Genomic DNA, 24,646 nt, shown 5'->3' on the forward strand with positions numbered 1-24,646 from the left:
TATTGTGTCTGTATATGTTATATATGATATGAACGTTCCATAAGAGCACCCAACCCCCAGGAGAAAGGCCAGTTCTCTACCAATTAATAAGCCTTTCCTCCCAAGCAAATACCAGATACCAATTTTAGTTTCCCATCTGTAGGGAAACCAAACTAATTAAAAGCATACTGGGAATAAGGTATGTTCATAAAACATCAGGAAGAGGAAATAGATAAGGGGAGGAGATGGTTCACTGAGAAGAGTTTATTGAACTTGCTGCATTCAGATAGCTTGTGTCTACAAAAAGGCTATTTATAAGAATCCTAGTTGGTCAGTAAAAATCACACTCAAGAAGGAAACCAGGTTAGAAATTCTAGACACATTAGCACACCTCCATATAAACAATGACAACATTGCTTTCAGGCTGGAAGATAGAAAAATAAAATCAATCCGTTTGTTTTAGTTAGAATATGCAAGAATAATGTCTAGTCAATTGTTGTGGGTTAGACTTCAGATGTGATTGACATGTCTGGATCTGATTCAGGACTGTGACAGATGTCAGGGCAGTTGATTAAAGCACCTATCCAGTACGCTAGGGTTTATGTGCATTTATTTAATCCATCCACAAATGTATACCCACTTGCTTGGTGTAATGTCCATCCTATGGCATTTTATCCTTTAAAGACAAAAACTCTCTAGTAGAGAAGTGAGTTCAAAAGGTTTCTGGAAGCTCTCCTCAAATTTAGTTTTACTTTTTTTTTTAGAAAATCAGTTCTTTGAGTACCCATGGTACCCTGCAGTTCTTCCTTTGCTCTGGCTCCTTTTAAAATTCAGGACCTACTGAGGCATCTGAAATTATGATGGTCCAGGGTACATAAAATAGAACTGTCCAATAGAAATATAATATAAGCCACAAATATGAGCCAAATTTAAAATTTTCTTATAGCTGCATTAAAAAATGAAAAAAGAAACAGGCAAGGTTAATTTTAATAATGCATTTTACATAACTCAATATATCCAAAATATTATTTCAACAAATAACCAAGATGCAAATTTATTAATAAGATACTTTACATTCTTCTTTGTAACAACTTTTTAAAATCCAGTGTGTATTTTAAACCTAAATCTCAATTCTTGCTAGCCACCTTTTGAATGCTCAAAAGCCACATGTGTCTAGTGACAACTGTACTGGACAGCACAGATCTAGATAATTTTTTCTTGTTACTTTAAAGAAACTGAGTGGTTTCTTGTCCATTTTTTCTAAAATTATAGAGAATATTGTTGAATTGATATGTGCCGCTTCGATCTGAGCTTCATATGATACATGTGAATGGATTTTTAAAGAGGTTTTCTTAAATTAAGAAACACTTGGTATGCTATGTGTTAGATGATTTTCATAAAATACACTTTTTCACAAACATTAATAAATATAGAAGGATTTCTGGAGATATTAGGACTTTTTGACGATTAAACTTGGATCAGATTCATTCATTCATTCATTCACTCATACATACAATTCTTAGTGACTATCTGTTACAGATAGGCAACTTGCTAGGCACTGGGGTTATGTGATTAAAGGAAACCCTCAAGGGGCTCACAATATGGTGGGAAAATTGTGTAAAAAATTTTAAAATATTAACATATGGTGTCCATCACTGCCCTCAGTGAGGCATGTTATTTATTCTTTGATGGTGTGGTAGAGCTTGAGCTCATCGTCCTCAGTTTCTGGAAATGGGGAAGTGTTCCTTGCTTCCTTCACTTTTATTAAAGGTGCTAATTATGTTAATGTCTGTGGGTTCCAGCCTCCCCTCTTTCCAAACAAATACCCCTACCAGGAGAAGCTAATGTCCATATTTGTGCTTAATTGTCAGAGTTATTGGATCAGATTGGATAGATATTGGTTGAAGCTAATACTTTACTATCTTGAATTACCCATGGGCTGTATTCATATTATGTATTCAAGTATTATCATCAAACTATCATTATTGGCAACATTATTCATACTGCAAGTATTGACAACAAATATGCTGCTGCAAACTTAAAAGGCTTCAGTTCATCTATGTGCATGGATTAGTGCTTCTCACTGATTCCTGTACACCCTCAAATATATGAGTGACATGTCAGAATCTTTGTTAATGGAGGAGAGCAATGCAAAATCTGCTTTCCTCTGGTTCCAGTTGACAGGTGTTCCTGTTTGTCTGGATACTCTTTGCAAAAGTTGGGGTTGGACACAAAAACCTATTATTATACATCACGTCAGGGTGAGGCAGAGACCCATTCTTAACCCAGTGGAATGGATTGAGCCAGGAAGAGCTAGGGTGTGGAAACAGCTGAGGGATATTGGACACAGTAAAGGTAGAGAAGGTTAGACCCAGCCACAGGTGCTCTGGATGTCTGATCCTGCAGCAGAACATGGACTCTGGAAAGAACAGTTCCGGACAATGGATATAAGCTAGCAATTAGTCTACATTGGGAAGGCCCATGGGGAGGAGTGGTATATCTCACTAGTTGGGCAGAATGTAGCTCCCAGGAATCCAGGAGCAGATGGAGTCAGGAAAATCTGTTGCTAAGTAAGAGAATAGGGTCTTAGCCACCATACGGGGCTCAACAGCTGAGCTCCAGGGCCTGGGAGACAGACAGGAACAGGCATGGTTCCAGCCTTAGAGCTACTGCAGTGCAAAGGAGTTGACCAAAACAGAGATTCAGGAACAGAGATCAGCTGGCAGAAATCAGGTACAAAGTAGAAATTGCATTTCAGGAAGAGTGCATGCGTTGTCTTGTGAAATGTAGGCCAAAATGTTCAACCTGATTAGCCACAAAGGAGACTTGTTGCTGAATCACAGTACTTGGTCTATAGCTGTGTGATCTTTACTGCCTTCAGTTGGAGAATCTGGGAGGGTAAGCCTAAAGTTTGGGGACAAAAGGGAGAGCAGTATATTCAAGTGACCCTGGCTTCATAAAGTGAGTGGGGAATGAGGGTTGAGAGCGTAAGGATGAAGTAGGATGAAACACCTGTGATCCGTTTAAGAATTCCACCTTCAGCCTTCTCACCTAATTGATCACATCATTTCAGTCAAACCTGTTTTCAGGTCGTTTAATGTCAGACTGTCTGGTTTGAGGGAATTACTCCATTGATTCAACTAACAAGATTTTCTGAAAGGCAAGGCTGTGTGAAAAAATTCTCTGCTTTCAACCCTGTCAAAACCCTTTCACTATCAATAACCTTCTTGCTTGGACATTAAATTCATTTTTTGCAATACTGAACTGACTTATCAAGGCCCCCCTTCTTGACACTCTCTCCTCCCCTGGTTTCCATGACTTAACTTTATTCAATCTTTCTCATACTCATGCTCTGTATCCTGTGTTAACTCCTCTTTTATTTCCCTCTCCCCAAATGCAGATGATTTCAAAATTCATCCTTGGGCCTTTCTTTCCCTCTGCTTTCCCCTTCATTATTGCCTATGACATTTTGGTTTCTCACTGCTTTAAGTCTGGGTCATTACATGGAAAGGATTACTGTCACAGTTTCTTACTGGGCTTCCCAGCTCCTCTCACTAGTCTTCCTCTGCTTCCAGATTCATTTACCTGAATGTAAATGAATGTGGGTCTGATCACACCACTCCTCTGCTCAGAGATTTCATGGCCTCCCACAGTGAACAAAATTAAGTACACATTTCTTACCTAGATCCCAAAGCATTTACATCATAGTATCATTGTAATCTTCATTCAGGCCTCCATATCCATTCCAGCCAAACTGGGCCAACTGCTGTTTCTCAAGGAGATCCTATACTTTCCCTCCTCTGAGATTTTATTTATGTTCCCCTTTTGCCCTATAATTATGGTATACGTATGTCCTGGTTGTCTGGGTCAGTCTCAGTTTATTCCTATTGTGTTGGTATCAATATTACTAAGTTTCCCATTGTATGGTCAAAAGTATTTTGTAGTTTGGATCATAAATTATACAGTCACCCTACCTATAAAACTCTTTCCCCTCTTCCTTCCCCCAGTCTTAATCTCCCAATCTCCACTATGTTTAACTTTGCTTTTGGTAAACATAGCCCTGTCCTTACAAGCCATGTGCCATATAAAAAACATCAAATTTCATGGGGTTTCTTCCCCAGCTCCCACCCTACCATCACCAATTTAATGTACTCCTTTCTTACTTTGAACCCCATTTACCAACATGGCTTTGTAGTTATTTATAATTACATATAGTTATTTATCTATTTTTTATTTTGTCCTTCTTCACAAGTGCAGGGCCTTGCTCTTTTTGTTAGGGAGATTGTTTTCACCTTCAAATAGCAGAAACTCTGACTCAACCACTTAAACCATAGGGAAATTTATTCTGTCACATAACAAGGAGTTTCAAGGTAGGAAGGCTCAAAAATGACCAATTCAGTGTGTGAACAACAGATCAGAGATCCAGGGTTCTCTTTTCTTTCTACTCTCCTTAATGTGTTTTTGCTCTGGTCTTAACTGGCTCCACTCAGGTTCCACAGTGGCCACTGCTGCTCTGGAAATCACATGCAAACATGACGATGTCCAGCAGCCAAAGAATATTTCCTTTATGAGTCTCTTTGGAGAAGCAAGAAAACCTCTTTTCAGAATCTCCCTCTCTCAGCAGAAGTCTTCTCCTGCTTTCTTGGGCAGAATTGCATTACATGTCTAACCTTTTATAGCCACAGGTCATTGGACAGGACCATCAGGACTTGACAAATCATTCATCCCTTGAGGCCAGGGACAGGCCTTAACTCCCCTGAAGATGATGGCCATATGAGAAAGGTGAATAAATGAACAAAATCAGGGATTTGTGATAAACAGGGATAGTTAACATTGATTAGGTAAACAACAGGGTCTACTACCCTTAAGTTGGGGTTCCATCAATATTTATTAAATAGGGCTTAATTTTCTTTCTGAAGAATATCAGTTTATCTGCATGTTCTAATGATGTCACAAATTATAAAATCTATGTTAAATAGACTTTAAAAATTATCAGTATTGTATATGTCCAATTCATTTGAATGCTCTTCTTTAAGTTCATGCAGAGAAATTATAATTAAGCTTTTGAAAGAAAACTTGATGGAGATTTTAATGGCCATTGAAACTGCTGTCCAGCAAACTGCTTAGAATTGCTCATTAAGTAGAATTGTTTCCTGTTGCTTTTTGAGGGAAGGTTTTCCCAAGTAATTGGATGTTCATAGAACTTCAAATATGTGTTGCAAATTTGTCTTTTTGGTATTAAATGGTAGAATTCTCACAATTTCTGCCAACTGTGAAGTATGATTCAAATGGGTCAAAAATCGTGATGTCCTGTAGAACCAAGGGCAGCTTGGAAGCAGAGGCTGATGACTGAGGGTCCTTGACTTTTTTGCCCATTTAGGGGTTCTCATTCTTTCAATCCAGTGTCTATTCAGGCTCAGCACCTCCCATGATCCTCTGTGGGTGAGTCAGAGGCAGAAGCCATAGAGTGTGGAGCAGTGCTGTGTTCCTTGCATGGCAGTTGGTACTGTGGTCTGTGGGGGCTTGTTCAAACCTTCTGAAGTGTCACCAGTCAGCAACACAGACAGGCCCTCTGGGGAATCCAAAGGAGGCTTAGCTTTGGTCAACCTGAGAAGGAGCCAGCACTATTAATGTGAAAATGTTCCATACAATAAAGGGATCAGAAAGACTCATTTTATTTCTGAATAATATAGAAATAACAGAAGAGAAGTAAACTGCTTCTAAAACCTTCACTGGACATTGCTGCTCTGAGTAATGGGCCTTGATTCCAGAGGGCTTGGAGTTGGCATTTTATATTCTCAGCAACATTTTTGCTGACTGCTGAGATGTGATGACTCCAAATATTTTGAGAGCCCACAGTAGGACTTAGAGAATGGCAATAGAGAAGCAGAATTTAAGATTATGCATTATTTTGGATATTTGAACAAGAATTCTGAGAGTGAAGGGGCTAGATAAGAGGAATTTCCTTCCAGGTGTAAAAGTCAGGAATTCTTGTCTTAGTGCATTACACAAGTTTTTAAATACATGTAAATGCTAATCTGAATATTGAAGAGAAGAGTGGTGAGAAAATAGCATTGAATCTAAGATATATGTAGTGGAGATAGTTGGCTTCAAAGTCATGCTTTTCTTCCCTTAAACAATTAGAATCAATATAAAGGAAAAAAAAAAAGAATCAATAGAAAGGCTTTCACCCTAGTTCTGTAGGCTTCTGCTATGTTATTCAACTTCTGCGAATGAACATGTAGTACTTCTTTTGAGAAATGCTGTGACTCTAACTTTTCTCCAAAGTTTTATCCTTTCTCTTAACTGAGCTTTCTGTTAATATTGTCCAAAATCCTGTTACTTTCTTTACCTCCCACCAAACAACCCCTTCACCAATACTTCAAAAAGACATTTTGGGGTAATGGGCTGATTCTAAAAATAAGATGCAGTAAACTGGGGGAACACTGTATAAATTGATATTGCCAGCCTCACAGCACCCATCTCCCAATACAGACTCTGTCCTTTACTCTTCTTTGAATAAATGTAACTGTTTTTTGTTTTTTTTTTAAGAGCATCTTGTTGGCCTAATTATCTAGCTTGTTTTTTTAAAGAACAGATTCCCAAGCTTATGCTTCATGCTGATAGCTAATTGGGGGAGAATTATGTTCATAAGTCCAGAAGTTCAGATAAGAAAGCCTTAATTTCCAGACTTTTCCTTCTAAAATATATCAAAATAACAAAATGTTATAATATCAAGTTTGATACTGTATGACAAAGTAGGTTAATATTTATTTTATAAAGTGTTTTGACTCTTTTCCTGCAAAAATCTTTGATGATGAATATAATATTAAAATTGGAGTCAGACTGCCTGGTTTTGAATCCCAGGTCTGCCATTTATTAGCAATAGACCTTGGGAAAGTTGCTTAACCTCTTTGTGCCTCAGTTCCCTCATCTGTAAATGAGAATAGTACACCTAGTAGGTGATGGTGAGAACCAAAATCAAATTAATGTATGTAAAGTATTTAGTGCAGTATCTGGTCCCTGGTAAGTTCTATATGTCACTATATGTCACTTTTTAAAATGATAATGAATGGAATATGTTTATGAATTTATAATATGTATAGATACCATAAGCTGAATTTATGGGCAGTTTGATTCAGGGCTGTAAGGGTTTCATATTTAAATTATAATTATACCTTTTCTTAATACATTGTGAGCTGGAAAGTTGCACTTTTACCAAAACCTAAATAAGACCTGCCTGCAAAATGAGTTTATGTTCCAAGGTTTGTCTCATTCATTTATTTTTGGGTTTCAGTCATGCTTGTCTTTAAGCATTCTCATCATCCATTTTTAATGGCTTAGTAACGTATAAGGATTTCCTATGTAATCAGCATCTACTCTTCCTATGAAAGCATTTTAAAAATAAAGTCCTTCAAATGTCTAGTCATTTTTTTTTTTTTTTTCAGTAAAAATGAATGGCCTTAAAAGACATTTGTTCTGGCAGTCTGTTTAAAGATGGGAGAAATTGAAAGCCAAGAAAACCTCCAGGGAAAGATCTGTATGATGATTTTGAAATTGCAAGGAATACTCTTTCTGTTTCCCCAGCCAGAGTTGTCACCTCAAAAGCCCATTTTCATGAAAAGGAGAGTGTTGCCCAGAGTATTCTGGTTTAGTCTTGAATACGCTTTCCCTTAATGCGGGTAGGGCACTTGAGGGTGACTACTAGTAATGCAGACATGTACATCAGAAACTTATATGTGGGTACAGAAGAAATCTCAACCAAACAGCAGCACCGATTCTGAACTAACAAACATTTTTTAAAAAGGTAGAATTACTGGCTGCTACAGGAAGAGAACGTTATTCTTTCTGAGACATCGACCTGAAAGGTCACGTAGATTCCAGTATCCTGCACAGACCACTCCCTGCTGTGCGTAAATCTCAAAACACTACTTAAATCCCTTTTTATTTTCCAGCTGTATCTTCTTTTAGAGTAGTATTTTTCTCTTTCACTGTGTGAATTAACACTTGTTCTTGTTCATTTTAAACTTTCCTCTCTCCTTTTCCTAATAACCAGGGAAGTGGTGAGTTCATTATCACTTTTATAAAGTCAGCCTCTCTCAGCTTTACTCTTTCTGAAGAGCCCTAAACTTTTTGCCATTTATCATATAATAGCTATACCAGCTAATCCCTCCTAATTTCTAATTTCTTTTTTCTAAGAATGAAGATTTTTCTTTTATCTGCCTTCTGCAGTGTTTTGTCCCTAGAAAATAGATTTCTAAGATCGAATAAATTTGGGAAATAATAGACAGAAAAGTTAAGTTTTGTTTGGTTGTCATACTTATCATTAATGCAGAAAAATTAATTAGGGCAAACTTATAAATTTAGAAATTTGGATAAGATGGCTTTAACTGCCATACTTTCATTCCTGAAATAAAATAAAATAATAAAACATTATCATGTCAAGTTGAACTCCATAACCAGACTGCATGGGATCAGGTTCTGGCCTTACAGCTTATTAACTGTATGACCTTAGTTATACCATATAAGCTCTCAGAGCCTCAGTGTACTCATCTATAAAATGGAGACAATAAAAATAATTCCATCATGGGGCTGCTGAGAATGAATGAATGTTAGCTTGCTAATATACATTATCATTGTCCAGAAGGAGTCAGGGTTTATAAACTTTAAGTTGAATTTTTGGACCAGGGATCTTTCCCCCACTGCCCACAAAACACCAATTAATGTCTTGGTGAACCTAGTATTAGAAACACTGGCATAGGAAGATTTAAGTATTGTTTGTCCTTCAAAGGCTCATTTCTAAAATTCCATCACACCAAAGTCCCAAAGAGTATTTAAATTTTGTCATGTTGCCATTTTGTTATTGATTGGGAACAGGGGAAATTAATTCTAATGTGTATTTGTGAAGAGCTGGAAATCATACTAATAAACTATACATTGATTTTTATAAATTGTGAGCTAGCTTTTGTAAGTAATGACAGACGCTATAGCACTGCTGGCCTGCTTTACGTTTGTGAACATGGAGAAGTTGACCCTGTATATTAAAAAAAAAATTAAGTTTATAAGTTTGCAAAGTGAGGTTGTATTATGGTGCTCCTACTTATTTTTCTTATAGCTTATGTTTGCTACATTTATTAGGAGTAGTTGAGAAAACTATAAAGATCATGTGAAGTTTAATCAGCAGCATTTATACTATTTTAAGAAAGAATTTTTTAATGGTTTTCTCAAGCTTCTTGTCATTAAAAAAAAATGCACATATCACTTAGATCAATGTCCGTTATTGAGTGGACTCCACCTCCTTTTTCTCTATCTTCAGGCTGCCCATCCATCCAAACACAAATTTTAAGATTAGGGTCAGAACTTTCACACTCTCTCCCAAATTATCCAGGTCTTCTATGCTCCTATTCCAGGCATCCTAGACTCTGGTCTCTCTCCATCCTCCTTACACAACCACTAACTTATGTCACAGGTCTGAGTTGGATAGAATCTTGAAGATCATCTAAGAGTGACTAAAATTTGCATAGTGCTCATTCTGTATCAGGCCTTTTCTGAGAATTTTATAACAATTAACTCATTTAATCTTTTGTTTTTTTTATTGTGATTGTTCACATACCATACAATTATCCAAAGATCCAAAGTATGCAATCAGTTGTCCCCGGTACTATCACACAGCTGTTCATCCATCACCACAACTAATTTTTGTTTAATTTTGAGAACATTTTCATTACTCCAGAAAAGGAATAAAGACAAAGAAGAAAAAAAAAAGAAGAAAAGGAAACTCAAATCCTCTCAATCCCTAACCAGCCCCTCTCCATTGTTGACTCATAGTATTGATGTAGTACATTTGTTACTGTTTATGAAAGAACGTTGAAACACTACTAACTGTAGTATACAGTTTGCAACAAGTATATATTTTTTTCCTATATACCCCTCTATTAATAACTTCTAATTGTCGTGTCATACATTTGTTCTGGTTCATGAAAGAGATTTCTAATATTTGTACAGTTAATCTTGAACATTGCCCACCACAAGGCTTACTGTTTTATACATTCCCATCTTTTAACCTCCAACTTTCTGGTGACAAAAATGACTCTGAGCTTCCCCTTTCCACCACATTCATGCACCATTCAGCACTGTTAGTTATTCTCACAACGTGCAACTGTCACCTCTGTTCATTTCCAAATATTTAAGTTCATCCTAGTTGAATGTTCTGCTCATAGTAAGCAACCACTCCCCATTCTTTAGCCTTGTTCTATATCTTGGTAACTTATATTTCATGTCTATGAGTTTACATATTATAATTAGTTCCCATCAGTGAGACTCTGCAATATTTGTCCTTATGTGTCTGGATTATTTCAGTTTGTATATTGCCCTCAAGGTTTTGTCATCAACCTGTTTTTTTTTAAGATAGTTTTGTTCACACCATACATTCCATCCTAGGTAAACAATCGATGGTTCCCTGTATAGCCACATATTTATGAGTTCACCACCCTCACCACTATCTATATAAGGACATCTACATTTCCTCCACAAAGCATGAGGAAGAGTCAAAGAAGGTAGAGAGGCAAAATAAAAAGAAAAAAGAAAGAGAGAAACAAACAAACAAAACATGACAGCTAGGAAGCAGCAGAAGGAAAGACAATCTTAGATTAAAATAGAATAAAGAGTCAGACAACACCACCAATGCCAAGAATCTCACACCCCTGCACTATGCCCCCCTCTTATCTGCATTTACCTCGGTATTTTGCCTTTGTTACATTAAAGGAAGCACAATACAATGATTCTGTTAATTATAGTCTCTAGTTACATTGACTGTATTTTTCCCCCAATACCTCCCTGTTTTTAACACCTTGCAAGGTTGACATTCATTTCCCCTCGTGAAAAAACATATTTGTACATTTTATCACAATTGTTGAACACTCTAGGTTTCACTGAGCTATACAGTCCCAGTCTTCACCTTTCCTCTTTTCTTCTAGTGTCCCACATGCTCCTGACTTTCCTCTTTCAACCCTATTCATAGTTATCTTTGTTCAGTGTACCTACATTGCTGTGCTACCATCTCCCAAAATTGTGTTCCAAACCTCTCACTCCTGTCTTTTTCTATCAGTCTGTAGTGCTCCCTTTAGTATTTCCTGTAGGGCAGGTATGTTGTTCACAAACTCTCTCATTGTCTGTTTGTCAGAGAATATTTTGAACTCTCCCTCATATTTGAAGGACAGTTTTGCGGGATATAGGATCCTTGGTTGGTGGTTTTTCTCTTTCAGTATCTTAAATATATCACACCACTTCCTTCTTTCCTCCATAGTTTCCGCTGAGAACTCCACACATAGCCTTATTAAGCTTCCTTTGTATGTGATGGATCACTTTTCTCTTGCTGCTTTCAGGATTCTCTCTTTGTCTTTGACGTTTGATAATCTGATTATTAAGTGTCTTGGCGTAGGCCTATTCAGATCTATTCTGTTTGGGGTACACTGCGCTTCTTGGATCTTTAATTTTATGTCTTTCATAAGAGATGGGAAATTTTCATTGATTATTTCCTCTATTATTGCTTCTGCCCCCTTTCCGTTCTCTTCTTCTGTGACACCAGTGATATGTACATTGTTGTATTTCGTTTCACCCTTAAGTTCCCGGAGATGTTGCTTGTATTTTTCCATTGTTTTCTCTATCTGTTCTTTTGTGTATAGACTTTCAGGTGTCTTGTTCTCCAGTTCCTGAGTGTTTTCTTCTGCCTCTTGAGATCTGCTGTTGTATGTTTCCATTGTCTCTTTCATCTCTTGTGCTGTGCCTTTCATTTTCATAGATTCTGCCAGTGGTTTTTTCGAACTTTCGATTTCTTCCTTATGTATGCTCAGTGTTTTCTTTATAGCTTTATCTCTCATCATATCCTCTCTAAACTTTTCGAATTGATTTAGCATTAGTTGCTTAAATTCCTTTATCTCAGCTGAAGTCTAAGTTTGTTCCTTTGGGCCATAACTTCGTTTTTCTTACTGTAGATTGTAGTTTTTTGTTGTTTAGGCATCTGACCTCTGAGGCCACCCCAGTCAAGTTTTCCCAGATGAAAGCAGGCTCAGGTCCCAGAAGGAGGAAATATTCAGTGTCCGGTTTCCCTGATGGTGTGTCTTAGAGGACTGAGACACCCTGTGCTTTTCTGCCCAGCAGGTGGTGCTTGTCAGCCTGTCACTCCAGGCTGGTGTAAGAGGTGTGGCCGGGGGCTGTTTTCCCCCAGGCTCTGGGGTCTGGTTCTGAATGGAAGGCGGGTAGTAGAGCTGGGCCCCACCTCTTTTCTCTTGGGACGCTGTGCCCCCTAGAGAGAGGTCATTTGCATATAAATAGATTATTTGTTTCTCTGACTCTGCTATCTCTACCCTTGTCTGGGTCAGAGTGCTGCTAGTTTAAAATGGCTGAGGCTTTCTCTACTGCAGAGCACTGCAATCAGAAAATGGTTGAGGCTTTTTCTACTGGGCTGTGCAGGTTGACAGAGAGAAAGAGACAGAAAACCCTTTATCAGGGTCAGTCTTTGGTCCCCAGATTCACCCATTGGCCAGAGATAGCACCTGATCCTTTGGGCTCCCTGTCCCAAGACAGATACCTCCCCTGACTCTCCAAGGTCAGTCATCTCCAAAAGCCTCTGTCTGCTTGTTGGGGATTTGCAGTCTGTATTGAGCGGTTAACATTAAAACCCCAGTCGGACTGGGCTGAGGTATATTCGCTTGTTCAGAGAGTGCTGCTCTCTAGCACTGGGAGGCTTCCGTGAGGGAGGGGCTCTCCTCTCAGATCCAGTTTTTACTTACAGATTTTATGCTGTGATCTCAGGCATTCCTCCCAATTCAGGTTGCTGTATGATGAGTGGACGGTCGTGTTTGTCTCCCGGCAGTTATTTCAGGTTATTTACTTGTTGTTCCTGTTGTTTATTAATTGTTCCAAGGGAACTAACTAGCTTCTCCTCCCCTCTATGCCACCATCTTAGCTCCTCCAACTCATTTCATCTTGACAACAGCTCCATCATGGAGTTATTTCTATTTTCTCCATTTTATAGATAAGAATATTGAGACAAAGAGAAGTTATATGACTTACCTAAGATCATTCAGCTAATAAGTGGTAAAAACAGGACTCCACCCCACTTGTTTCTAGAGTTCATGTTTACTGAATTGCCTGGAGATACAAGTATCCTTATCCAGTGCTCAGGACAAACATCTGAGGCGGCACTTCTCCTTCCCGTGTCCTGGTCCTGAAGGGTTCATATTGACTGCACTGCTTAGATGGGGTTGAAAAAGGCTGGATTCCTTTTTGCAAGAAGGGACACAAATTTAGTCGCTTGCACACTGGATTCTCATTCAGCACTCACCCTTCTTTATTCATTCTCTAGTGTTATTTGTATATTTGTCTGTATTGGCAGACAAGGTGTAAGCTTCTTTAATGGCCTCCTCCATTTTAGCCACAGTGAGAAGCTCAGTGCACTCTGAGCCAGGAGATGTGGGTAAATTTCTGGGGTGCTGAGCATTCGTGAGCCATCCTCCTCAGGATACTTAATCTCTCCAAGTCTCACTAAGATCATCTGGGAAGTGAGGGCTTGGGTTTCTTTCTTATTTTAGGATTTTTTATTTACTTCTCTTTCTATAATCCCATCTTTCATTACAATGCTTAGAATAGCTCTTTGCACACTGCAAGTACATAATTATTTGTGCAGTTTAGTATCTAAGAATCTCTTTTAAAACATCGCTGACAAATTCAAAGCGTATGCTAATCCTGAGTTAGACCCCTTGAAATATCCTGTAAAACTTGGAGGACTTGCTAAAACCGAGATGGCTAGGCCCCACCCCCAGAATTTCTGATTCAGTTTCTTGAGTGGGACCTAAGAAATTGCATTTCCAGCAAATTCCCAAGTGATGCTGATTCTGTTGGTTCCGGAACCCTATTTGGTAACCACTGTTTATAGAGAAATCTCAAAATAGACACATAGCCTTCTGATGGTTTCCCAATTGAACAATGATTTGGTAAGCTTTTCCCATCCAGTGGTTAACAGCTGATGACAGCTTCATGTGTTTTATATCTGCTGGTATGTTCATTTTAATAAGAATCTCTTAAAGACTACAAACTGAACCCAAAGGTACAAATCTGATTCTTGACCTCATATCCTTCTACCTAAGCTGCTTCTTGACCTATCATTTCACTAAAACCATTCTCTCCTTAGGGCCACTGGGGCTTCCTAGTTGCCACAGGCTCTCAGTCGTAAACACTGCTAGTAAGATGTGTAGCTGAAAAGGCTGGAGATGGACAGCCTTGCATTCAGACATTGGTTTCTCACTGAATAACCATCCCCGGGCAGTTTACCTAATCTACGCTTTATTTTCTTTATCTATAAGTGGATTTGGATAGTAGTACCTACCTTATAGGGTTGTTCTGAAGAGTAAATTGGTTGATAATGTGAAAATCACAACAGTGCTAGAACCTAGTAAATGCTATGTAAGCTAGTCTTTACCATATGTTGAATATTTCCCGAATTTCAGTCTTAGGAGATCACCTTCATGATTCCTGTCACAGTGCATACCACCTCAGTTCTTACTATTTTAAAAATCCATCCACTTAATAAGAAATTTTTACAAAAGGAAATTTTATATCCTTGCCATAAGTGGAATACCAATATTATTTGTCAAATTAAAAACTAATTCTAAGCAATTGCTGTTTTCTGCAGAAGACTCAAGGCCTGAGACTTGCTCATTCTATTTAAAATAGGGGCATTAGCAAGTTCTAGCTGCCTCAATACCACATTTCAGTGGTTTTACACATTAGAAGTTTATGTTTCTAATAAGAAACACATAAAAGTCTAATATAAGTCTGTGCTTGAGGGACCCTGGATCCTTCCATCTTACGGCCTCACCAGCCCCTGGCGCCCAGAGATCTCTTTCTGCATCTAGTGAACAGATACGAGAAGATCATGAATAAAACACTCCTGTTTTTTTTTTTTTTTGTTTTTTTTTTTACCTCTTTGGTCTGAAACTGATACATATCACTTTTTCAACATTCTTTTGTTGAGAACCAGACTGTAAGTCCATCTAGATGCAGATGGTCAGGAATTTCGGTCCAGACTAGGTAGCCACTTCCCATGGCAACTTTATAGCACAAAAGCAGGAACACAAATTTGAGGTGGTGAAATTATTAAATACATGCAGTTATGGCAAGGTAAAGCCATAGTTTCCTAACTTTTGGGAGAGATTGTGAATTATTGCATGAGAAACTATGTCACTTCTTCCAGTTCAATTAATTCTCTACCCTCCCAACCTTGACTCCCATTAGAAACTGTGTTCCAAGAACTAAGTAACTGCATTACCTAGAAAAAGTGCTGAAATCTGTATATACACAGAAGAAACCTTAGTTTCTCTGTATCATGACACGAGGTTAATAAGAGGGAGCCAAATACAGTATTTTACCTCTAGTATAGCCTAGAACTTTCCTGGGCTTGTTTTAAAGTGATAATAAGAAAAGAACTCTATACAACTCATGCCTCTATATAACAGACAAGAATGCACAACATATTTGATGGGATCTAAATAGAAACTTAATACCTTTGTAAATTTAAAACTGTGTGTCCCATGACTATACTTTAATGGATGATAATTGCTTTTCAGATTATATGGATAATATACTATTTCACACATATTTGAAGTATGTGAGACACCAACCAAGTGATCACACTGATTGCATGACCCCTACTGCTATATTATATCTGAAATGGTTTGCTTGTTACAATTTCAAACCAGTGATGCATGGATATTTTGAGTCAGCACCAGTTGGAAGGGAATTTCTAATTTATGTTTTAATAAATGAAAACAAAGTTATTAGTTATTTGGAGTTTGACATTTGATGAAGGTCTACAATGATTTCATATTCCTAGAAAATTATCAATATTTTATCATTAGGGAATGTGGATAACAAAGGGATAGTGTCTCAAAGTTGAGATATGAAAGCAAAGTTAAGGGCTCACACCAGCGACATTTGTACATTTATACCTTGGGATCCATGATTCACATCTGCAGTTTTGTAGGTGGCTGTTCATCTGCAAGATGGGGCTTTTTACTCATTGCCAAACAGGGTAATGGATAAGAAACAGGACCTGATGTCATATCTGTCTTCAAAGAATTGATGGAGTCTTGGACTGTTCCTGAAGGAAGCAGTGGTTCGAGTCCAGCATAATAGTCAAGAGAGTTCAAGGGGCCTCATAATGCTCAAAACTGAGTTCAGTAATAATAGAGTGACCCAGCGATGGGATGGGGCATGTTAAGGAATGTAGTAAGCAAGTTTTGAGAGGTCTGTCAGTGGGATGCAGGGCCTCTACGTGGCTGGGATTCAGAGCAGAATTCTTGTCCCCGAGGAGGTAGACTGTCAAGTTGCAGTGGCGAAGGGATTGTGACTCAAGGCATAGAACAGTTGTTCAGGTCTAGCCCTGGTTGGGTAGCTAAGGCAGTGCAGATCCTTCAGTATCAGCTCCTGAGCTCTGGTGGACATCTCTTCACATTTCAGATCAGTTTGAAAGGGAGCATGAATAGATACTAACCTTCCATGGAAGTGCTTGAGTGCTTCCTCTAGGTCTGGGAACAGGCAGGCACCAAGTCTCTCTTGGCAGAGGAGGAGTGGGAGGGGATGAGCTTAGTGAGCCCAAATGAGGGGAGCTGGAAGGCAGATGCATTAGAAATGAGGTGAGGGTTGACAGTTATGTGCTGTGCCAGCCTACGCCCTCCCTCTCTACCAGCAATGTCTTTTTTTTTTTTTTTTTTCTTTTTCTTTTATATCCCAGTGAATGAAGAGCTTTTGCAGACATGGGGGAAGAGCGCCTCCTATGCAAGGTTGCTCCGTGAGAGGCCAGGTGATCCTCCCCCTGTGCCAGGGGTGTCCCTCCTTCTGTTTGCTCCTTTCTTCCTCTCCATGGAGAGCTGGTGCCTATGGCAGGCAGGAGGCAGGGCCGGGCTCCTTCTCAGTCGATCTCAGTTAACACTGTTCATCACCTCAACTCTCTATGGAAACAGCTTTTATTTGTTAGTTCACAGAAGAAAGGAAACCTTACTAAGGAAATCTATGAAGTGACAAAGCTTTTAGCATCCCTGTCTCTGGTCCTCTGCCTCTGTGCTGTCATGTTTCCCCCTCCCAGCCCTAGGAAGGAAAGCAGATCAATTATGCCCTTTATCCAGGGGCTTGGTTGGAAATCTAATGAAAACAACAGGCAATGACTCCACATGAAGAACCCCTTTTTTCCTTCACAATGACGAGGAAATAGCCAAAATACCAGCTCCTCAATTCCACATAAGAGCCTAGGATATGCAGAGAAGAAAGGAAAAAGTTTCAGTGAAAAGAGAATCCAAAAAAATAGAGATGAAGCCAGAAAGGGTGATGTGAAGCTCTTTTGGTCTTTTTTTTGGGACAACTGCCATGTGTGTAAAAAGGATCTGGAAGGCATTTTTCTATACCCAGTTCTCTTATACCTGGAGGCTCCAGGAGTTATAGAGGCCCTTATGAGGTGCTTTGTGTCACCAGCCTTCCTCTTAAAAATGCAGAAATGCTAGGGAATGTGGAAGAACTCCAGAGTATAACCTGAGCTTTGGGGAGTATGCATGCGGAGCAGGGGATTGAGCTGGATTAACTTGGAAGCGTTTTGGGGAAAGCACTAAGCAGTTGAGTTCCTAGGCAGAGGCTGTGGTCAAAATAGCTCTCAACTTGGATTCAGATTCTGTGCTGATGACTATGTGTCTGAGTTTGCCAGGGCTGCCATCATAAATACCATACACTGAGTTGTCTTAAACAATGGGAATTTATTGGTTAGTGGATTTGAGGTGAGAAGGTGTCCAAAATCAAGTTATCAGGAAGACTTGCTTTCTCCTGGAGTCTGTCCCGTCCTGGTGCTAGCCTGCCACAATCCTTGGGGTTCCCTGGTTTGTGTCTCTGCCTCCCATCACCTGGAGATGTCCTCTCCTTTCTCACTTCTGTGACTTCCAGATTCTCTTTATAAGGCCTCCGGTAATCAGTTGGCCACATCTTAACTAAAAATAGCATCTTCCTAAAGGTCCCGATTACAATGGGTTCACACCCACAAGTATGTGGATTAAGATTAAAATCATGTATTTGTTGGGGTACATAGTTCAATTTACCACACTGTATGCCTCAGAATTTTTGACTTCTTTATCTCTTTCTAGATAGGTTTCCTTATATGCAGTGGGAAGACTGGACTGGATTTCATTCACTCATAGGCTCATTTATATTTATTGCCAGTCAACTGTGCTTTAATACTGGGTATAGAAAGCTGAATGCTGGGAATATTAAGATGGATATTCTACAGTCTCTGCCTTAGAGAAGCTTTCAGTTGAATGGTGGAGATAGAATTTATGGATATTTATAAAACCAGATGGAATGTATCATAACATATGTATGAAGAGCTATTGGAACACAGAAAAGTGAGAGATGAATTGCACTAGGAATAAGCAAAGTTTCAATAGATAAACAGTATTTAAGCCATGTCTCAAGCAGAGAACTTTGCCCTGCCTACCAAGCTACTAATCCAAAGACCAAGTATAAAAGCCCAGGAGTATGGAAATGTCTGGTATGTTAGAGAATGAAAATGCTTAGCTGTAAGTAGAACATTGCACGACTAGAGGCTATTTGGAGTTGCAGAAGCTGAAAATGACAGGATTATGCTCTTATGATCTCTTATGACAATCCTCTTTCTCTTTTTAAGTTCAATTTTATTGAGATATATTCATATACCATATAATCATCCACAGTTTACAATCATCTGTTCACAGTACGATCATATAGTTGTACATTCATCACCCCAATCAATTTTTGAATATTTTCCTTATTCCAAAAAGAATAAAAATAAGAATAAAACTAAAAGTAAAAAAGAACACCCAAAGCATTCCATCCACCCATCCCACCCTATTTTTCATTTAGTTTTTGTTCCAATTTTTCTACTCATCTGTCCATACACTGGATAAAGGGAGTGTGAGCCACAAGGTTTTCACAATCACACAGTCACACCATGTAAGCTACATAGTTATGCAATCATCTTCAAGAATCAAGGCTACTGGGTTGCATTTCCACAGTTTCAGGTATTTTCTTCCAGCCATTCCAATACACTAAAATGTGATATCTACATAGCACATAAGAATGCCCTCCAGAGTGACCTCTCGACTCCATTTGAAATCTCTTAGCCACTGGAACTTTATTTTGTTTCATTTTGCTTCCCCCTTTTGGTCAAGAAGATTTTGTCAATCCCACAATGCTGGGTCCACACTCATCCCCAGGAGTCATGTCCCACTCTGCAAGGGAGATTTACACCCCTGGGAGTCATGTCCCATGTAGTGGGGAAGGCAGTGAGTTCACTTGCCAAGTAGGCTTAGAGAGAAAGAGAGGGTCCATATCTGAGCAACAAAGAGGCTCTCTGGGAGAGTCTCTTAGGCACCATTATAAGTACGCTTAGCCTCTCCTTTGCAGCAACAAGCTTCATAAGGGCAAGCCCCAAGGTCAGGGGCTCGGCCTACCAAATTGATAGTCCTCAATGTTTGTGAGAATATCAGCAATAACTCAGGTAGGGAAGTCCAGCATTTCCACACCTTTCCCCAGGTCCTCAGGGGGGGCCTGCAAATTTATTTTTATTTTCTGCCCAAATTACTTTGGGATGTATCGGGATTTCGCACTAACCTGTACGAACCTACCAGATCTCACTTCCTATTCAAAGTTCCATGTAATTATGGTGTTTGAATAAACTGACCATACGAGTTAAATTATTTAGTGTGCTGCAGAAAGTATAGATCCTACACCAAATAAACATCTCTTCCCTTGGTCTCACACACAGAAGCTGAAGTTATAAAGCACAGTCAATAAGATGACAATTCCTCTTACTCTGTAGGTTATGAGGACATACTAAAAATTGTAAATAGGAAATTTGAATTGTATACAATTTGTTTTTGGTTTGAAGAGAAAAGAAATGGAAGCCCAGAGGTGAGTTTTGAGAATGCTGTGGTGTAGGAAAGAAGTCATGAGAGAGTAAATTTAAATGGCAATAATGATAAAAATGGATGTATCTGAAATATAATTAAGATATAAAATCAGTAGGATTTAGCAACTGATAGTGAGAGGCAAATGAGGGAAGTGGAGGTGTCAGAATGATATAAGGGTCTGAGAGTTTTAATCTGAATGTGTAATGGAGGATGAAGGATTGATTAAGATGGTGACCAATAGGAGGAGAAGGTTTGAGGTGGGGAGAAATGAATTTCCTTTTGGATGAGAAGCGTTTGATTACTTCAGTAGGCAGATCTGAGCATGTTGAGATGTGACCGTTTAATAGGTGGTTGGAGACCTGCAGTTGGAGTTTAGAGGAGATATATATATATTTAGAGTATCAGGGGTTGTTAAAGCCTTAGGAGGATTGAAGTCCACCAGAGAGTGCTTCTGACAGAAAAAGAAGAAAGAGCCAAAAATAAAATACTTGAGGACATAGTTTAGGTAATTCACAAGCTAGAGCCTCTGCCTCCAAAGCAAACTCTTCTTGCATTAGGCATCTGCCTTGGTTCCCTGGCTGCTGTGACAAATTCCACACGACAGGTTGGCTTAACAACAATTTTTTGGCTGAGCCTTTGGAAGGCTAGAAGTTCAAAATCAAAGCATCAGCAAGGCCATGCTTTCTCCCCAAAGTCTGTAGCATTCCAGTCCCAGCTTGCCACAGTCCTTGGGGATCCTTGGCTTGCATCTCTGCTCCCCATCGCATGGCAGTTGCTCTCTCTCCTTGTGTCTGTTCTGGTTTCTGCTGACTTCCACCTTCTGGTCCCTCACTCCTCTTTTGGCTTCTCTGACTGCTCTTTCTGAATCTCTTCTGCTCCTAAAGGACTCCAGTACAGGTTAAGGCCACCTTGATTCAGTTGGGCCAACTGTAACTGAAAATAACATCTTCAAAAGGTCCTGTTTACTGTGGGTTCACATACACACAGGAATATGGATTAAGATTAAGAACATGTTTTTCACTGAGGTACATAATTCAACCTACCATCGCCACTGTTCAGGTTAAGCTGAGAGCTGATAGGGGAAGCCTACCTGCTCTCCTAACAGTACTGTCTTCTTGGTATTAGAGGTTGCTTTCAAATCCTCTATACTTCTCTAATACCTGCTCGTCTGTAGTGGTTTGAAGCTGTATGTACCACAGAAAAACATGTTCTTAAATTTAGTCCATTCCTGTGGGTGTAACCCTATTGTAAGTAGGACCTTTTGATAGGGTTAATTCAGTTAAGATGTGTCCTGCCTCAATCAGGATGGGTCTTAGTCTTATTACCAGATTCTTTTGTAAGAGAATGAACTTTGGACACAGAGAGAAAGCCACAGAAACAAGAAGCTGAAATCAAGGAAACCAGAAGAGAAGGGAGAGTCTAACAGACTCCACCATGTGTCTTGCCATGTGGCAGAGGAGCCAAGGATCACCAACAGCTGGTCTTTGGGAAGAAAGCTGTTCTAGTTTGCTAATGCTGCAGAATGCGAAACACCAGAGATGGATTGGCTTTTATAAAAAGGGGTTTATTTGGCTACACAGTTACAGTCTTAAGGCCACAAAGTGTCCAAGGTAACACATCAGTAATCGGGTACCTTCACTGGAGGATGGCAAATGGCGTCTGGAAAACCTCTGTTAGCTGGGAAGGCACGTGGCTGGTGTCTGCTCCAAAGTTCTGGTTTCAAAATGGCTTTCTCCCAGGACGTTCCTCTCCAGCAAGCTTGCTCCTCTTCAAAACGTCACTCACAGCTGCACTGAGTTCCATCTCTTTGAGTCAGCACGTTTATATGGCTCCACTGATCAAGGCCCACCCTGAATGGGTGGAGGCACTCCTCCATGGAAATATCCCATCAGTTATCATCTACAGTTGGGTGGGGTGCATCTCCATGCAAACAACCTAATCCAAACGTTCCAACTTAATCCCCACTATTATGTCTGCCCCACAAGATTGCATCAAAGAATATGGCTTTTTCTGGGGGACACAGTACATTCAAACTGGCACAAAAGCATCACCTTGAAGATGCCTTGATTTGAACATTCTCACAGCTCAAAACAGTGAGCCCATACATTCCCACTGTTTAAGCAAAACCATTTCATGGTATTTGCTTTGAGTAGCCTAGGAAACTAAAACACAATCCTTTAAGAGTAGTCAGGATCACATCCTGTCTTGGAGGATGCGTTAGTTTGGGTTCTCCTAGAAGCATGTACCAAATGAGATTGGATATAAAAGAGATTTATCAGGGTAGATACCTGTAAAAAATAAAGGGAAAGGAAGGGGTAGCCATAGAAGGCAGGGAGAGCCTGTGAAGCGGAAGAAGGATGAAGGAGGATTGGTTAGGAAAAGCCTCAGACTACAGCACATTTCCAAGAGAGATTAGGCTGGGCCAGTGAAGAGTCTTCAAGCTAAAATTGCCAGTTGGAGGTATCCTGAATCTCAGAGGTAGTTGCCTTAGTACCCATACCATGCCTAGGCATTGACCAGAGGAGCAGCAGCTGGGATCTGAGTGGCACATTTCATGGTCACCACAGTTGACCTCCCCAAACTCAGTGATGATTCTTCCTAAATACTCTTCTGGTGCTTATCATCCAAACCACTTAATAAATCACAGCATATGCAACTTTGTAGCATTATTAATTATTTCGGTTTATGTCTGCCCAACTAGATTGTGAACTCATCTTTGAACGTCATGGTACTAAGTTTTTAATTCAGAAGGCATGTAAGTATTCATCATAATAAAAATTGTTTTATTTTGATGAATTTATCAAAGAGCAAGCAGTGAACAGTGAGCATTTTGGCACAGAAAGTTGGGGTGGGAGGGAATTAAGAGAGAATTTGGTTTGGCTGCAGAGTCCCAATATGGCATATGAAGGAAGGGGAACTGCAGCATGGGAAGTATACATACATTACCTGCTGGAGCAAAGCAGACATCAGGGCCAAGGTACATACATTTGATAAGATGTAGTCCAAATAGGTGGACACAACGTGGTATTCAGAGCATATGGTGGAAAGTGTTGGTCTAGGCCAACAGCTAGTATGGAGGAAGACAAGCTAAATATAATGGAAGGGAGTTGAAGTAGACATCAGGTCACAGAAACCCCTTTTCCTGAGAACTGCCCCGATCCTCAGAGGTAGTTTACATACATAATGACACTCTCTTCTTAACCTTGATTAACGGGACCTGGGGAGACACCTATCCCAGGTTGAACTTACTGGGAGTTTGGAATTGGACTTCAGTAGAATTGATTAGTCAGAACTATGTCTTTGAACTGAGCTGACATGCACGTGGGAGCCAAGGCTCCTAGAGACGGTTAGGGTAACCATGTCTACTAGGAAGACGAGGATGAGTCAGACATTCAGAGAGGAGCTAAGCTGAGAGACAGCATGACTCCACAGGAGAGAGAATGATTCTGAGAGAGTTGTTAACTGGATTCCTAAGGATTTTCTGTTTCTTTACCTAGTCCTGAAACTTCCCTTAAGTTTTGAGATAAACCACCAATCATAGAATAAATTCCCTCTTTTGCTTGGTCCATGGAGTTTGGATGTTTTGTTTTTGTTTTTGTTTTTGTTTTTTTGTTTTTTCAGTAGCAGCAAAAGATTATTTACTAAAACAGTGATTGGGCATATAAACTCAGCTACAAACAGGAAATTAAAAAACCTGACATGTGCTGACATGCAGGCAAGCAAGAGGTCAACACTAGGAAAGCAACAGCCCAAGCCCTAGGAAAAGTGGCCCAAAAAAGGTGATTTCTTAATCTAGTGGGAACCTGGTAACTAAAAAAGTTATCAAATCAGGGACTACAGATGGTTCTGCATTACAGGATCTGGTTTTAGGGACTGAGGAATAGGGCAGAGCTTTCATCACAGGAACAAGGGAGAAGAAGTTGGTTATTAGAAGTCAGGCATAAAGTCAGCAATACTAGATCTTTTTAAGCTATTGAATTCCCACTAGGAATAGGATTCATTTGTGCATTCAACAGAATTATTGGGTACATACCACATTCTAGGGAGTTTAGTATGCTCATAGACCGAACTATAGGGTAGAACCACCCTGGGTGGCCACCAAGTGGCAACTGTTGCAGAGAAGAGATTCTGAGAGGGTAGGCAGCTCAAGATGTGGCATGGATGATAGATTGTTAGAATCTGAATTTTGGGCAAAACAGACCAGGAAGAAGTTGAAACTGAAAACTGAGAAAGCATCAAGTGGATAATGTTTTTTGAGGGTCAGAGAAGAGGAAGTAGGAAGTGAAAACATTATTTGGAAAGGGAGACAAACTGTTAAACACACAGCTTGCTTATTTTTCAGTTTCTCTTAGGGCCCTCCTGGCAGCTGACGTACCTGTGAAAATTATCTCTTGTGCCTCCTGAGGCTGGATGAACTGTTTCATCACATACTTGCTCTACTTTGCCAAAGCCAAAGTTAAAACTTCAGGAGGAAGTTTTGAAATAAGCCTTTCTTAATTCAATCCAGTCTCACCAGATAAGCAAGACCAGACACCTTTAATATAGTTCAGCTCAACATCTTCTAGTTTAAACTTCTGACCTAACTTGGAAGAAGAAATACAGTAAGGAAAGGGGAAAGGAGGGTAAAAAAAAAAAAAAAAAAAGAATGCCTCATAATTTGTTGCTCACATTGGGGTAAAAGT

The 24,646-nt window shown here is 39.5% G+C and overlaps 1 protein-coding gene across 1 annotated transcript in view; it reads left to right on the plus strand.

Annotated features, from left to right (window-relative positions):
• The window catches only part of PLPPR5 (phospholipid phosphatase related 5), a 156,367-nt gene that overhangs the window by 39,830 nt on the left and 91,891 nt on the right, over positions 1 to 24,646 (plus strand).

The sequence above is a fragment of the Choloepus didactylus genome, chromosome 2 (genome assembly GCF_015220235.1).
Source record: "Choloepus didactylus isolate mChoDid1 chromosome 2, mChoDid1.pri, whole genome shotgun sequence".
Taxonomy (NCBI): domain Eukaryota; kingdom Metazoa; phylum Chordata; class Mammalia; order Pilosa; family Megalonychidae; genus Choloepus; species Choloepus didactylus.